Source organism: Lactuca sativa, chromosome 5 (assembly GCF_002870075.4).
Source record: "Lactuca sativa cultivar Salinas chromosome 5, Lsat_Salinas_v11, whole genome shotgun sequence".
In the NCBI taxonomy this organism is placed as follows: Eukaryota; Viridiplantae; Streptophyta; class Magnoliopsida; order Asterales; family Asteraceae; genus Lactuca; species Lactuca sativa.
The window spans coordinates 252,705,533-252,720,830 of record NC_056627.2 but is presented as its reverse complement, the minus strand read 5'-3'; positions in this window follow the sequence as shown (position 1 = coordinate 252,720,830).

Here is a 15,298-nt window from a genome sequence, read left to right as displayed (position 1 = left end):
TACGGCCACAATGTCGGCCCACCAGTAGGGATCGTATGCTAGATTTTTGTCTTTGTGATATTCATCTGTGTTGTTACTACCTGATATGTTATATGCTAGCGTGATATGGTATGTAATAGTGATAGAGTTCGGTTGTTAGGACCGAAGGGTAGGTTAGGCACCCCAGATATGCCTAACAGTATGTTATGACATGTTTAGCTGCTAGAATGATATGTTACATGAGATAGAGGTAGTAAGAGGGGGAAGAGTCCCCGAGATTCGGTTGTTAGGACCGAAGGGTAGGTCGGGCACCCCAGATATGTCTGACAATAGATCATGCTATGATATATGTGATAGTAGTAGTAGGGGTGAAATAGTCCCCGAGGTTCGGTTGTTAGGACCGAAGGGTAGTCAGCACCCCAGAATGGCTCAACATGAGTAGGCCAGCGCCCCAGAATGGCTTGACACGGGTAGGACGGCACCCCAGAATGGCCGCATGGGTAGGTCGGCACCCCATAATGGTCGTACGGGTAGGTCGGCACCCCAGAATGGTTGTACCGGGTAGATCGGGCACCCCAGAAATGTGTGGCAGTATGTATGCTATGTGATTGTATGGTATGTGGTACGTTGGGGGAACTCACTAAGCTTCGTGCTTACAGTTTTCAGTTTTAGTTTCAGGTACCTCTTCAGCGAAGGGGAAGGAGTTGGCGCGGTAGCGGCACATCATACACACACATTGGTTTCCGCATTATGAGATGTTCTGGGATTGTACTCTGACATTATTATTATTTTCATGTTTTGGGTTTTCAGACACGAGATATGTCTTATGAGATGATATGATCGGATGATGTTTTACTACAAATGATTTACAAACCACTTAATTTAAAATGAAATTTTTTGGCGTGAAAATTGGGTCGTTACACTATTCGGTTCATCTAACAGGTCTATGACCTAAATAGATCTACAATATGCATGTTTATGTGTGCCAAATATCCATCTAGTTCATCTCACGATTAATCTCATAATTCATTTCCAGGTGTTCTCGATTTGGTTTATCAGAGAGATTATGTGTGTGTGTTAGTTGAATTATGAAGAAAGAACAACACACAAGATAGAGATAAAAAGAGAAAGTAAGAGAGATATGTTTTGTGTTCTCAATCTAGTTTATCAATGTGTATGTGTGCGTAGTCTACAACACGGTTAGAATTCGTTCAATTGATTAAAAACCCTCCCCTTTTGATTGTGATCCTCATATTGAAGTATAAAGATGAAGAATACCATTCGATTTCAAACCTAAACTCATCTTTATGTATATGTGTGTGTTTATCAAATTACATGTGAGTGATTGAAGAAGCAGACAAATTGCAAGCCTGTTTACCTAAGTGGTGGGCCCATTTCCTTTTTAAATAACAAAAGAATAATAACTGAAATAATAATAATAAAAAAAGTTAAGGGCAAAAAGTAATTTCACATAGGTATAACTAGAATTTTTCATAAAGTTAATAAAAAAGACCGGTGAGACAAATTTAAAGCTAAAAGACCACTTGTATCCAAGGTTTACTTTAAGGAAACCATTCATTATCACACAAAAAAATCATAAGGATTATTTTGGGAAAAATTTAAAAAACATTTGGACCATTTTTGAATTTTTGTCATTTTTAAATGGTAAATCACATGAATGGTCCCTATGGTTTTGGGTAGTGTGTGCGGTTGGTCCCTATAATTTTTTTTATAACTTAGACTGCCCTTTCGTGTTTGTGTTTGTCGCGATTGCAATCCCTGACCAACATAAAAGACCAATACACCCTTTTGAAGAAAGTATATTATTATTTATGGTATAATTATTAAACAAAATTATATGTGTAGTCCCACCTCCTAACCATCCAAGCCAACACATATTCTCTACCTAACTTTCTTCTTCTGATCTTTCTCTTTTGGCGAAGCACAATCACCATTGGTTGATTTGAAGGAAAATTGGTACCACCAAGCAGTTTTTTGGTAACTTCAGGATGCCCACTCGTATTATTTGCTTAACCTTCAACTGAGTTTCTTTTCCCTCTACATCGGAACCCTGGAGAAAAAGCGACATGAAAAAGAAAAATAACTGAATAGGGATGAGCATATGGACTGGGGAACCGGCCAGAACCGGTACCGGAACCGGAACCGGCACCGGAACCGGTCGGGCCGGGACCGGGACGTTATTTTTGTTGATTTTTGGAACCGGGAACCGGTAGGAACCGGAACCGGTAGAACCGGTAAAAACCAGAACCGCATGATGCTATTTTTCGAGGTCCGGTTCCAACATTTGAAGACACGACAAGAACCGGTAGGAACCGGGAACCGGTGGAACCGGAACCGGTATAACCGCCGGGCCGGTTCGGTTCTTGATTTTAGCCGAAGCCGGTTCCCGGTTCCGGCCGGTTCGGTCCTTTTGCTCATCCCTATAACTGAATCAAGCATCGATTCTTTCTTTTGAGATCTCTTATAACCAAGTAATCTTCTATTTTGAATGAACCGGTCTCCAATCTAGTGAAGAATTTCAACTCCAAGATATATTGACCGAAGTGAAGGTGACCAAAATAGGTTGCGATATCGATTTGAAGAAGATGACATCTGATATGACGATTAAATCAACATCGTCTCCTATTGAAGTTGGAGTCGTCGGTTTCAGTGGAAGTTGTCAACATGAAATTTTTTAGCAGATGAACTCATTGATTTCAATGAAAGTTTATGCGATGGTAGGTGGTCGTGTAGTTGTCGTCCTAGTGAGACAGGTGGTCGGTTTCCATAATGTTTCGTCGGCAAGAACTAGATGTCCTTCACCTCCTTTGGGGCAATACATCATGAAATCCAATTTTATTCAAGAACATTGTGTTGTGTATGTGACAATCAGAAACACAATGGGGCAGAGATGTACAAAATAATGGGAAGGGAGGGACATTGTGTTGGGTTTTGAGCACTACATTAATCATATGGTGTACATGCAAACCCTAAAGTTTTGGCTCTAGTTTGTCTAACGAACATGCAATAATCATCAAAAGCTCATAAACCCTAGATCTAGCATACAATAATCGAATTATTATAATAAAAAGGGTTTGGATATTATCTTGATTGTTACGTAGAAATAACAATCTTAATTCCTTTTGATCTTGACCTTTGAAAGCGTAGTGCCTCAAATGCTACACCTCTAATGGAGTCACAAACACCATGAGCAACAAGATGACCTAGGAGAAGGAGGAGGAGCACCAAAAACGTCCAAGAACCCTTAGGGATTCTTTCACACGTTTTTGGGGCCTTAGGGGTTCCTTATATAGGTAGGCTATTAGGGTTTTCAACTAGGAAACCCTAATTTGACTACTCAGGCCCTAAGTAGCCCATGGACTCCCTCCTTAGAGGCCTTGGACGAATTCTTATGGGTTTCACCATAGATTTCGTCCAATCAACTTCTATGGAGTCCATTAGCCCATTTATGCAACTATCTTAAAATTACACAATCAGTCCCCTTTATTTAATTAATCTCTTTTATCCATAAAATTAATTGTTATTGATTATTGACTAATATTAATTAAACAATATGATTTCTCTTTTAATTATTATTCATATAATATATTAATAAATCATAATTAATCCTCTTTTTCCTTAGTTCATCCTATCAGTTGCTATCGTGAAGGCAACCCAAAATGACCATGCTCAAAATCGGGTCAAGTACATACCAAAATAGTTATGGGCTTAGACACCTAATCCAACACGCTCCCACTTGGATAAGTCTAATAACTATATTGCGTATGACTTCGGAACCTAATCAGCAATCATAGCTTTCAAAAGCTGCTATCAAACTCTGATCATATCAGAAACGTGTCCTTTAGATAAGGGATCATATATTCCTCCATTCTAGATATCGTATGAACCGAGACATGGATTTTAATCATACTCTATGTTCATGTGTTGTTTCCCAATTTCCAATTTATGACGACTGACAACAGACTACAATTGAACACATCAACTTAATCCAGGCTTGGCCAAGCGCTTAGGGGTGTCATCACTAAATCATCGAGGGGCCCACAAATATCGCTTTTATCCCACTTTGGGTAAAAGGAACGGATAAACTTTGACTCAATGCTCGCTTGTACCTACTCATCAAATCACACACAACAATATGTTTTATAACACCAAGCTACTGATGTGTTTACATATTATCAATGTGTAACCGTCTTGCAGAATACAACTCACACGTCACAGTTTCAAGAATATAGGATATTATCGTCTCACCGATCACTCGTGATAAAATCCATGAAACGATCCAAGTGAGCGTGGGTTTAATCCAATACTCTAATCTTATAGGAGAACTCATGAACCCTGCAACAAACTTTTGCTATGTCTAAAATACTTTAGACAATCTAGAATCAGATTCATGATAGTCTTCTTTCATACCTACTTCCTATTGGATTAGTGTCTAAGTCCATAACTATATTTGGTATGTACTCGACCCAACTCGGCATGGTCCATTTGGGCTGCATGACATCGGAACATTTGGATAGACCATTTGTGAGGAGAGGACATTTGTGACATATTAATATATTATAAGTTCAAATATATTAATATGAAATCATGTTATGTAATTAGTATTGATCAAGAATAAATTTAGACTTAATTTAGTGATCAAAAAGAGACTAATTAAATATATTGGATTGATTGTGTAAATCATTCACTCTTATATATGTTGGCTTATGATCCATGATTCCTTATGTTGGGTTTAACCCATATGGTGACCCATGGATACTCCATGGAGGTTAAAACCCATGGAGCATAAGGAATGGGTAAATTCATGGGTTACATGGTGTAACCCTAATGTGCAGACTATATAAGGACTCCTTTGGCTCAAGAAATTGGCACTAGTGACACAAATATGAGGGCTAGCTGATTTAAGCATGGGGTGTCTTCTTCTCATGGTTATTCCATGTGTTGGTGATGTTGTGTGAGCCATTTGAGGAGTCACACTTGGGTCATTAGGCTCTCGAGCTTCATGGAGTCAAGCTACATCAAGAGGTATGTATTTTAACTTGTTATATTACCCAAGTATCAAAAGATTGTATGCTAGATAGGGTAATACCTTGGAATATTCATATTTTCATGTATAATAGAGAAAACATAGATCCAAAGTATTTAGGGTTGCATGTATACTTAGGAGTGTTAGAATGCATATAACCCATCAGTGGTATCAGATCCTAGGCTTGTTTTTAATTATACTTGATGCAAAGTGCTGAAGAATGCTGAAAAAATCAATTTTTGGGCGGTCTAGGCAATGGACTCGCCGAGTCCATGAAGAAACTCATCCTACTCGTCGAGTAGGTTCATACACTCGACGAGTAGGACCCCCGGACAACATATTTTCGACTTGTAAGGATGGAATTGGACTAGAATCATTACCCTAAGCTGTTTTTGAACCTATAAACCTGTTTTTGATGTGGTAATGTTCATTCTAATCCAATTTCAAAGATAATTGTCAATAGATTCATGTTTTGTATTAGTTTAAGGATTAGGCTAATTACATAAAAAAGTTTGATTTGAATTATCTTGTTCTTATGAGCTGCTTAGATTAATAAAAAGTTATGTGGAATTGTTGTTTTCAGTCCAAATTAATCTAAGAGTTGATTCTAAAATGCGTTTTTGTAACTTGTCCTCAAGTAATATGAAAAGTCACTTTTAAGATTCATAAAACTCATAAATATTTCCATAGGTTATGAATAAAGAAAAGTCACATTCTTTTAATAGTTTAAAGTCTTCCATAGCTTGTCCTCAAGTTATGGAACTTGAAGAGTTTTTGGATTAAAACTATTTTAAACACATAAGTTATGGAATTGAATAGTTTTGAATAGTTTCAAAACTTGCCCTCAAGTTTTGGAATTTGAAAAGTTTTCCCTTATGAATACTTTAATTCCAAGTTAAGCCCTTAGAATTTTAAAAGTTAAAATTCAACCCTTATACTTTATAGTGTTATAAGTTAATAATATATATATATATATATATATATATATATATATATATATATATATATATATATATATATATATATATATATATATAAGAGCAAGTCAATCTTACCGTTAGTAAGCCTCATTCACGAAGCCGATCTATAAGGGGGTATAAGGTTACTGCCTATATAATGGCAGTTTAATGTAGGGGTGTTTGTGGTTCGGTTTGAAACCGTGAAACCGGCCAAACCGGTCATCGGTTTGGTTTTACGGTTTGTATTTTTCTTTACGGTTTGGCTTGCGGTTCCGAACTTTTCAAACCGTATTGAACGGTTTGGCTTACGGTTTTTAAGATTTCAAACCGTATAAAAACCGGACCGGACCATAGGATTTGAATATATATTAATTAATTTTTTTATATGTAATTATATTTTATTGTATATATTAATTTTTATATATAAATAATAAACTTTAAACCCATAATATTGAATTATTACAGCCCATAAGTTCTTCTATCATTGTGAGTTTGATTTTTTTTAACAGAAGCAAACATGGAACGAAACTTAGCGTGCAAGAAGTTCTTCTTCAAACGAGAATCTTAACAAAAAAAAAAGTTAATGAGAATCTTAGCATACAAGAGAAGCGTATGCTAAAATATAAGGCACATTTGGAAGATGAAAAAATAGAAGTGGGTGAGCTTGAAAGATATTTGTCAGATAACCAAGAGCCAAGCTATGAGTCACTTGACTTATTGGATTGATGGAAGACTAATGAAGCACCGACAATATCAATATCGACTGAAAGGTACATTTCTTCTCACAATTTTATTATGAATTTTTGGTGTAATGTTTTAATATTGACTTTTTTGGACAACAAAAGCTTATGAATTGGATAACATTTTGGAAGTGAGCTTGCTGATAATGCTTTTTGGACAACAATTTTGTTGTTTTGGATAACTTAGTAGGTTGTGTGTATTAGTCTAATATTTGATTTAATGGAACAATATTTGATATTCTCATTTACTGCTTTTTATTTGCTGTTTGGACAACTTTTTTGGTAGTTTTCTTGCTGTTTTGACAATTTTAATATTGCGGTATTTTTAGCAAACCGTTAATAGTGCAATTTTTTTTGCTAAATTAGGCAAAATTTTGACTGTTTTAATACCTTAAATAGTGCAATTTTTTTTACTGTTTTAATACCTTTAATAATGCATTTTTTTATTGTTTTAATACCTCTAATAGTGTAGTTTTTTTACTAAATTAGTTTAACGGACTCGACTAAAATGGGCCTAAAAAGCACAAACCGTGAAACCAAACCGGAGCCAAACCGTTAGTAACGGTTTGGTTCGGTTCGGTTTTAAATTTTCAACGGTTCGGCTTCGGTTTTTGTTTGACAAAAACCGTTAGTAACGGTTTGGCTTCGGTTTGACCTTAAACCGAAAAAACCGGACCGTGAGCACCCCTAGTTTAATTGGTGTCCACTCTCACCCACCGCTTCCTTGACTGGTGGAGAGTCGTTAGTGTAAGAATACCAAATTCTTCCCACTGTTAGAATATGTTTGATTCTAACACTATATGCAATGACCCTTTTATAATCGTATTGCACAAAAGTCACCAAGACTTTGCCAATAAAATTACAAAGTTCTCTATTGGGGATTGTTACAAGACAATTCCATAGATACGAAGTCTCACATTCAAAGTACATTCATTTGAACATCCTTCTTGCATAAAAGTTTCTAATCTAGACATAGATTCTTGATATCCAACTCCCAATATGGAAACATTTCCATATTTGTCATATGACAACTCATTTTAAATAGAGTCTTATCTATTCATAATAATGTCAATATGGTCCATTCGTTAATATACTTCCAACTGCCCACAAGTGTCCAATCCTTGGCGAACCTTAGATTGTCCTTGACAATTGTTTAATTATTTTAGTCAATCCGGTTCTAGTCCCTTTTTCCTTCTTAATGCCCTAGGCATTTGGAAAATTTAGAACGGTCGAATATTACAACATATGCAATCGATCCTATTCCCGAAGCGTATAGGACACGATTCATAATGAAAAAAAAACGTGATACTTTACTAGTTTCTTGCTATAATATTGCCATATATAAAATCCTTTTAAGTTGAATCTTTTCAACATAACATTCATATATGCCCTTTGACTAAATTTGATTAAAATTTCTCGATCCAAGCTTTTAGATTTCGAAACGAAGTATAGTATTCTCTCCCTTAATTATAGCAAACAACTTTTCAACCCCTGCAACTTTGCAAAGTGAAACTATTGTTTTCTATAATTAATATTGCTAACTTGCAACACTTAAAATAATAATCATGCTCCCACTAAAATGATAATTATCTCGAAACCAACATAACATTTATGCTCCCACTAGCTTTGACACGTATTCAGAAAGTAGTTGGACGTTCTAGAAAGCGATACTTGTTGACTTCCAAAGTTCATATTTCTAATACGATCTGCTTCGATAAGCCTTTATCTAAGCTTCTCAACCTTGTACACCTTTCCTTAGATAGCTTATATGTGTGTCTAAACAATTTCAGCACTTATAGTAATAAGTCTTAAATGTTTAAACTAATTGCCAAATCTCACAATTCGAACTATGAAGAGGGATGCCGTAACCATAATCGAATTTGAGAATGCAATTTACACAACAACTAACTCCTTAAAATCTTCCCAATGAAAGCGTTTCCTCAAAATCATTTTCATGAAGGAGAGAAACCTTATGATACTTAGGTTTTATGGCGTATGTGCTCTTATCCATGTGAATTTGTTATAACCATAATCATAACATAATGTTTGTGACAAATTCAAACTCTTATGGACAGAACTTGTTCATTCTTAATTTCTTGTCATCAAGGGTCCCACCATTGCTTCCAAGTTATTTAGCAACTCACCTATACTAGTCAATGTACTTTCATTGAACAAGGTGGTTCCCCTTATGTAGTCAATTGAGAATTCCTAGAACTCATATGCATAAGTAACTTTACTGGAATGGCATAAAAATAAAATTTTGTCAACACGATAGGTTACAAACCTCAGGTCGTGTGCTAGTGTCTAATGATAGGTTTACTCTTGATTAGTTCTTGAAACTTTTCAAGATCATTTAGACTCCTATTGGCCTCTTGACATATAAGATTCTCTTGTCAAGAAACATTTCTTGACAAACAAATATTCAATAGTTAGTGCGGATTCTTATCAAGACAAAACACTAAACACAAGTGGTCTTAGTTGGTCTTTGTCTTATCCAAGACATCACAATTTACCAATTTCAAACGTTCAAGAGTAAGAAAACATTTTTCTACTTCACATTTGATGAATGTGTTAAAACTTATTAAAATGTGTCACTCACGTCACAATCTTGGAGTATGACTCTAAGACTTATTTTGGAATGAAGTATGACTCATCCTTTTTTATTTAACCATATCAACAATTTCCGATTCCTCTTCTTAGCCATACAAGTGCACTAAGGTGTCATTAGAGGATCAATTGTGATATGTTTCTTAATCATTAAGACGATCATAAAACACGATACAAAAGTACTTTTCCATCTATTTAGATTTGAGAAACTTTTATCTTTCTGCCTTATTGATTCTTCATATTCGTTCTGCTATTCATTGAAACTTTTCAATGATTCAGAATTATACTTAATCTTGTAAGCATAACCACATTTACTAGACTTTTAGTAAATCAATACGAATAGTCTTATTGTTCTTTGTGGTGGACTTAACAAGTGCCCAACATTGTGTACTAGTTCTCATAGTCTTTCACTTGACTTTTTGTCAAAGAATTAATCTTAATTTTCCAAATATGAAGGTTCTCATTCATCATACAATACAAGTTGTATGATTCCAAGTTTTTGTCCAATTGAAACTTGGGCGACAAGAATCTTTCCTTATTTGGTAAATTCTCGACATTACCACAAATAACATAACTAAGAATCACATCCATTTAAACATTGTTAAAAATAGAAATACACAAACATCAATTTTCATACATGCCATTGCAAGGAATTATAAATAAGACAAAAAACAAAATGTATTTTATTTGTAAAAGGTGCGGAAAACTCGTCCTTATAATCGAATTCAAATGAAAAACTATGTTATGACATAATCCTAAGCAATCTATCATAACTCTCTAAGTAGCAGCTAAAAAATCCGATCATCGAACCATGCGATCGAAATCCATTTCTTAGCGATCAGACTCAGCTCACTTCTTCCTTTAAGCTTCCTCTCTTTTATTCGATCCTACAACACATTAAAATGCAATCTTATCACATCATGTATTAAGAATCTAAAATAGAAAACTTAATAGAGTTAGATAGTGGATTTTACATGAAGTAGAGTCATACATCTTGACTCTCCCATCTCTTAGATCTCTCAGGTATTCAGGGCAACTTCGTAACCAATGCCCCCTCTTTTGGCAGTAGAAACATATGGATTTTTCTGGAATGGTACACGAGACTATCTCATACTCAGCCTTTCTCTTGTGTAGAGAAACTTTTTCCGGACTTCCAATGTTGTCATTTCCCATTGAAGGATGGGACATTGATTTACCAAACAAATTTGCTTGACCAGTGCGCCAAATCATCGTTGATTCAACAGCAATAAGCAAATAGGTCAAATCAATGAGGGTTACATCGTGGTCCATCACATAGTACTCTCTAATGAACTTACTATATGATTCGGGAAGTGACTGAAGAACCAAGTCAACAACCAACTTCCTTGAGACATCGACACCCAATATTCCCAATCTATCAATATGTAACTTCATATTCAAGACATGAGCGCATATTGACTTTCCATATTCGTTTCTTTTCGTTAATAGGGCTTGAGTGACCTTGAACTTTTCAACTCTTCGAACACGTAGTTTAGGGAGAATTATTGGAGGAGGTGGTGGAAGTGAAGCATGATTTCCATTTCCACAATCCAATCATGGAACATCATCCTCATATGGATAACTTTTTCCAATGGCTTCAAGAAGACCATAGTTGTCAATCTTTGACATCTACAAAACAGGAGAAATTCAAGTTAGTTGATTGAGTCCTAAATAAAACACCAAAATGAGATATTAAGGCTAGGACCCGACACAATATTCTACAATATGGAAGAGGGATGTCGTAATCTGAATAGCAGAACATTTGAAGGTAGGTAAATGACGATTTACCAATTTCCACCATGAAAAACGAAAATTGTAAATTAAGTTTTAAATGAATTGAAACTCCTAGATGTTTTGAGATTCATTGAACTTTTCAATGGCATGTTTAAACCTCGAGTGTGTCCTTCGTTTGTGATTGGGATGCCGAGGATCACAAACAAGTTGTGGATAACCATGCAAATATACATAGTGCCCCCAATGTTTCAGTCACCTAGTTGACGTGTCGGTTAACCACACACACTCCAGCGATCTGTGACAAACATAGAGTCACCCTTATCCACCTTTGCTTAGAGCCCAATTAGTCTTCCGGTTAACGATACACGCTCCACTAACGTCTTAGCAAGGGTATAAAGTGTAATTTCATGGAATAGCACCAACTCCACATTTTTCCTAAAGTAATTAAGATTTGGGAATTTATGAAAGTGTCTAGTTACTTCGTACTTCATTATACTTATAATGGAAGGTTGCGTCCTATCCTACCCATTCGGCTAACAACCCTCCACTAGTCAAGAGTGTGGTGGGTAAGAGTGGATACCCATTCAATCGCCATTTTATAGGCAATTTCCTTAAACACCCCTTAGAGACCATCTTCGTGAATGAGGCCTACTAACGGTAAGACTGACTTTTTTACTCATACATATATAATATTAGAATTTTAGTTTTATATATAGTATAAGGGTGTATTTTACACTCTTAAAATACTAAGTGGTTTAATTTAATAAAATTATACTTTTAATTTAATTAAATACAAACCATATTATTATGGATTTATTAACTCTCTTTTAATTATACATTTAATTAACTTAATAAAACCATAAGGTGTAATTTGAACTTTTCAAACAACCAGGGTTTTAGAATTTAAAAACTTCAAAATTAAACTTTTAATCAAAAAAATTTAATTCCAAAAACTTGAGTACAAGTTTTGAAACTTTTCAAAATATTAGGGCTTAGAATTTAAACATTTCAAAATTAAACTTTTTAATCAAAAAATTTAAATTCCAAAACTTGAGGGCAAATTTTGAAACTTTTCAAAACTATCTAGATCAAATTACAAATAATTTAATTAATCAAATAATTGGTAATTAACTAAATTTGACCTAATTCAATTTTATGGAAAGATAATCCAATCAAATAATTCAAATAAATCAAGTTTATCATATAAGACAATGATTATCTAATTAATTGACAATTATCTTCTATTTTGGCGAGGATAATCACTCCAAATTAATAAAAATCGGATTTTATCAATAAAAACGTTTATGGTAATTATCCCAAGCCAAAACAGCTCAAACTCCCAAAAAATCTGGCATCTGACACTCCGACTCGTCGAGCCAACAGTGGACTCGTCGAGTTGCCAGTGAACTCGACGAGTTCAACTATGGACTCGGCGAGTCCAGGCTCCAGATCCAAGATTTTTCGATTTCCAGCTTTGAATATTCATGTAAAGCATCAAATACATCAAACAAACATCCTAGTCTCTAATACCACTGTTGGCTTTTGACCACTGCATCAATCTTATAGTGTACATGCAAACCCTAAAGCTTTGGATCTAGTTTGTCTAACGAACATGCAATAATCATCAAAAGCTCATAAACCCTAGATCTAGCATACAATAATCGAATTATTATACTAAAAAGGTTTTGGATCTTACCTTGATTGTTATGTAGCAATAACAATCTTAATTCATTTTGATCTTGACCTTTGAAAGCTTAGTGCCTCAAATGTTGCACCTCTAATGGAGTCACAAACACCATGAGCAACAAGATGACCTAGGAGAAGCAGGAGGAGCACCAAAAACGTCCAAGAACCCTTAGGGATTCCTTTACACGTTTTTGGGGCCTTAAGGGTTCCTTATATAGGTAGGCTATTAGGGTTTTCAACTAGGAAACCCTAATTTGACTACTCAGGCCCTAAGCAGCCCATGGACTCCCTCCTTGGAGGCCTTTGACAAATTCTTATGGGTTTCCCCATAGATTTCGTCTAATTCAACTTCTATGGAGTCCATTAGCCCATTTATGCAACTATCTTATAATTACACAATCAGTCCCCTTTATTTAATTAATCTCTTTTAGCCATAAAATTAATTATTATTAATTCTTGACTAATATTAATTAAACAATATGATTTCTCTTTTAATTATTATTCATATAATATATTAATAAATCATAATTAATCCTCTTTTTCCTTAGTTCATCCTATCAGTTGCTATTGTGAAGGCAACCCAAAATGACCATGCTCACAATCGGGTCAAGTACATACCAAAATAGTTATGGGCTTAGACACATAATCCAACACGTTGGCCAAAGAAGGAGGGGTGTCGATGGTGGAGTTCCCGGAGGCAACGAGGAAGGAAGAAAAGAACGAGTGTGGCCCAAACTTATAAAAAATATTAGGATAAATTACACAAGTCGTTTCTTATACATATGCCAAAAAGCGTGTTTAGTCCCTATTTTCAAAAATTAACTCGGACCGTCTATGAGTTTGTTTTTTCTTGCACGCTTAGTCTATATGGACATGAAATGACTATTTTACCCTTGATAATTTCTTTTTTTTTATTTTATTTTATTTATTTATCAGTTTAAATTAAAAAATAAATACATAAAACAAAATATCCCCACCCCTCCCCTTATACCGACAACCATAACCTCCATTAGCCACCACCACCACCTTCAAGACCGACACCATATTTAGCCACAAGCATTGCCAGAAACCGCAAACGCCCTCTTTTTATCACCCATAAATCACAGTACACCACTTCCCTTCTCATACTTCTCACTTCCTTCGCAAACCTACATCATTGAACCAAACCACAATCGCCACCTTATATAACCTGCTACCACAATCTATCACCATCTCTATCTCGGGTGCATGGAGGCCGGGATCGATCTACACATCTGTTGAAAATCGATCAAAACATATTTTAGAAATCATTGATCTCAATACCTTAGCTGATGGAGATCGATGGTGGCATATAGATGAAGAAGGACATTGACAACTTCAGTCGGTTTGAAACCCTAATCGATGACGATAAGCGTGTTCGTGAAACCCTATGTTCTCGGATGTGAAGGAGGTCGGAGACGAATCTGCACTCCGACAACAACCCAAAACCCTAGTCGTCGTAGGCTTTCCTCTTTAATTCCTCATTGGCGCTCCTCCCTATTATTCTTTCTATGGTAAACACACCACTCCTTCTTCCTTCTCCTGCTCACTCCTTTCCGATCACTTCGACACCCACCCAAAACCATTAACGAGTTGTAGGTCTCCTCTTTCCCTCTCTTCGAGTCAGTGTCTTTTGGGTTTTTATTTTCTCGATCAGTAACGTAGTGAAAATGGTAGGGAAGGTTCGTTAGAGGGTGGTAGGTGACTGTATATGTTTGTGTGTGTGTTTTTTTTATGTTTCTCTCCGACTAGTAACAGTGAAAGGTGGATGGGTTGGGGAAAGTGAAGGGGATGGGGACATTTATTATTATTTTTAAATTGAAGATGATAATATAGATAATAAATTAATTGAAAAATAAAAACACAAGGGTATAATGGTCATTTAAAATTAGGCAAGGATTAAGTTCACAACAAAATTGTCTTTCAGGGATGAAACATGCAATGTTAAATCGAGCGAGGGACGGTCTAGATTAATTTTGAAAATAGAGACTAAGGTCCTGTTTGATAGTTTCTGTTCGGGAAAATGTTGTATAGGAAAGTGCTGTATGAGAAAGTTTTCTGACCGGAAAAAAAACCATGTTGTTTGATTGTATATCTGATTGAATGTGCTAAATGATAAAAAATGACAATATTATCCTTTTGTTCTATACTGTGATGGATGAAGTTGTTGAATAATTATAAAAACATACAAATTGTCATACAAAATCAAAATTACACAATAATCATTTAAAAATACTAATAGAATGTCGATTATGTTGTTTTAAGTTTATTTTTTTTCAAGTCAATATTATGTTGTTATTCTTTCTAGCAATTAATTTTTTTTTTATAACTCAACATGTGATTTTTCACCCGGTTTATGTCCGATAGTAGTGTGATTGATGATTTTTTTATAAAAATATATTAGGATGATGGTGGTGTTGTCAAAAAAAAAAAAATAATCCAGTAAAAATGAATTAAAAAATTAACTAAAAGAAATTAATAATCCAGAAAAGTAAATATTTATTAATATA